Raw genomic sequence first — 3,072 nt, 5'->3', positions numbered from 1 at the left:
CCCCCCCCCCCCCTCGCTCGCTCTCCCGCAGAAAAGTCGAAAGAAAATGACACGGCAAGCCAACTGAGAGAACAGAGAGAAAGAAGAAAGGCCGTAATTTGGGTGAAGAATGAGGGGAATGAAGAGCGCTCGTCTTCATCTGCGCCTCGCATGAGAGCCCGCCGCCACTTTCATGTCATTCCTTCAACGCCAGCGTCCAAATGTGGCCGACAGTCGACGGCCTGCGCCGCGCCTCTCGACGCGTTCGGGGCTCCGTGACGCGAGGGCGCGACAGCTGGGGCGCTTGGAGCCGGCCGGCATTTACATTTGTTTACCTTTGCGTGACGGCGTGGATACGACGCACGCGTTCTGGTAGACGCCGTGCGGACACGCGGACTCAATATCGGCAAGATGAAAGAACCGTCGCGGGGGCGGGGGCGGGCCGGAGCGTCCGTCCATCAAAACGGACGCCGCGTACGATCCCTTCGCCCATGTACAAAGTACGTGCTGAACGTCCAATTCCGGAGTCCTCTCCGATTCGCTTTGGCCGTTTTTCCGCAAGCGAGGCTGGCCAGGAAAGTCGGAATGTTGCCCACAGTCGCGGCGAGGAACGGGACGAAACATCACGTGCGCGTTTGGATTTGGGGCTTGGAAAGCGACTGCGTGAGATCCTCGCGAGGTCGTGGTTCTCATCGCTCGCGAGCGGCCGCCGCGGGCCCGAGTTCGCGATCCCTCCGATCGACAGGCCTCAACCTACTTTGGCTCGATAGCGGAGCCGTTGATGGTGAAGCGAGCAGAGAGGAGCGTGCGGCGGCGACAGGCAAGGGGGGCGTCGGGTCTTGTTATTCCGAAACCCAAAACCCCGTTCAACATAATGGAAAATAGTTGAGGTCTCCTTTTATTAAGCCAGAGCGCCTTTGATGTCGGACGTCTTTATTTGTTTGAGAAGAAGAAAGGGAACGGGGCGACGTGGCACGCAACCATCTCCTTTTGGAGCGAGCGGACCAAAAGCAACAACAACAACAACGACCAAAAAAAAAAAAAAACGAAATAAAAGGCCCCTCTGGCTCATTGGACATAATCAATGAAACGTCACCACGGGCCGCATCAAAGAGCAGCAGAAAAGGATCAAAGTCAAGCGCCTTTTGTTTGAGAGCGAACCGCTTCCTGCCCGCTACCGGCGGGTCCCGCTCGGAAGCGTAAACGACAAAAGCACAGCGAGTCTGCGTAAGATGCGGTGCAACCGACCCAATTCCAAATTTGGAGGGCGCCAGGCATGACAGCGTCGCCGGCAAAAAAAAAAAAAACAACAACTCTTTTGCCGAAAACAAAACATTGGTGGAAAAAGCGCAGCATTGTAAACTTCCAAAAGGTGAAACCCGTTTCCAAACGGGACAGAAAGCCGCTCCACTTTGGAGAAGACTCGCAACTGTTTGGACCGCGCCGACTGAACGCCAACACAAGCGGTGCGAATCAAAGCCAACAAGCGACCGAGTGCGCCGCCGCTCTTGCCATTGCAAGATTTTGCTCTCGCAATCAAGCAACCGATCAGCTCACTGGGAACGAGCTCTCATTTGCCTGCGACACTGTGATACGCGAGCTTTTATTTTCACGCGCAAACACACGCTGCGTACGCACATTTGTAAAGATCACCGTCATGCCGCGAAGCCCGGAGACTAAATTGGCCTGGGGTTTTGACCGGCAGTGGGGAAAAGCGCTCCAAAAAGGCATTCCGGCAATCAAAGGCGCAAACCTTCGCTTCGCTTCTGAAGCGTTCGGGCCACTTTGAAATGAAAGGCCGCGGCAGTCATGAAGGCACTTTGGGCTCCTTTGGTGTGAAACGGACACGGCACGGAGGAAGCGGCATCAGCAAATGGCTGATTTCACGGGGGGGGGGAATACTAGACACACACACACAAAGGCGAGAGCTGTCAAACGATTAAAATATTTCATCGAATTAAAAAAGCAACTGTCATCATTAACTCGCTAAAAAAATGCCTGAGTACACATTTTTTTATGGTTTCTGAATTTCCTTTTCTATTTTTTTGTCCATTTTTTTCCCGCTTTAATGCTCTCATCAACATGGACTCGTGGATCCGTTTTCTACGTGCAAAATGCAAATATTGACTGAAACTTCAATTTTACATGAACATTTTTCACTTGGAGCAGTTGTTCACACATCATCTCTCACACAACATGACTGTCTATCAACAACAGTGGAAAAAATATTTGGCCACACAACCGCTCCGTTTAGGGAATCAAAACAGAGCAATATCAAATGAGAAAGTGCACATCGAAGGTAAACTAGTACTCAGCCGAGAGTGGATTGAAGCCATGGTTGCATACTTGGTTTTTCTCAAGTTTGCTTTGAACACAGCGGTCAGGCTGTGTTGATTCTGTTGGTCCTTCTGGCGGGGAAGTCTCTCTCTCTCTCTCTCTCTCTGGTTTGCGTGGACATCGTTTGGGACGACGCACAACACCGGAGACGTTTTTCTTTTCGGTGCGGTCGCTACGACCGCACAGCCGAACTCTCGACTTGCCTCAGCTCACCGTCGCTGTGTGACGAACGCGGTGAAGCTCCGCCCGCTTTATTTCTACGGACACGGAACACGGTCACCTTCCGCTCCAAACGATCGCGTCAGTGGCATCCGTCGTACTCGACCGGAGGCTCGTCGAGCTCGTCTCTTATTTCTCTCCCGAAACAGCGCGCCTGAGCCTTCTCCGCTACGTACGATTTCTGCACATACCTTGTCACGAAGGCTCTCGCTGGCAACCCGCGGTGGAGTCGTTCCACGCGATGCGAATGATTTCAGCTTGAGTCGAGCTGCGGACGATGTGCACAGGCTTGCGCGCGGTAGCCGTACGTTGAGCTTTGGCTTCAGCGAACGCGTTCTTCGTCGCGTTCTCCGTTTTCTTCGCTTTGACGTGACCCCGAGCTGCCCGTCGGAGACCAGGGGGCGGAGTAGTCACGTCAGCTGTGCGCTTGGCCACGAGGTGCTATTTCGGACTCGACGCGCGAGGACGATCGCTCAGTTTACGACCGCAAAACATCCAGGTCGCGTCGGTCTTGTCAGTGGAACAATCTGGCAACGT

At 53.6% G+C, this 3,072-nt stretch overlaps 1 long non-coding RNA gene across 1 annotated transcript in view; it reads right to left on the bottom strand.

Annotated features, from left to right (window-relative positions):
• Positions 1-2,756, bottom strand: part of LOC109517723 (uncharacterized) — a 20,468-nt gene extending 17,712 nt beyond the window's left edge. Inside the window, exon 1 of the long non-coding RNA XR_002168601.1 lies at positions 2,727-2,756. This is a non-coding gene — a long non-coding RNA (uncharacterized LOC109517723). The remainder of the gene's footprint in view (positions 1-2,726) is intronic.
• Positions 2,757-3,072: the final 316 nt, after the last annotated feature.

Source organism: Hippocampus comes, unplaced genomic scaffold (assembly GCF_001891065.2).
Source record: "Hippocampus comes isolate QL1 unplaced genomic scaffold, H_comes_QL1_v1.1 scaffold522, whole genome shotgun sequence".
Lineage (NCBI taxonomy): Eukaryota > Metazoa > Chordata > Actinopteri > Syngnathiformes > Syngnathidae > Hippocampus > Hippocampus comes.
The sequence above is the reverse complement of the archived record's forward strand: the minus strand, read 5'-3'. Positions and strand labels throughout refer to the sequence as shown.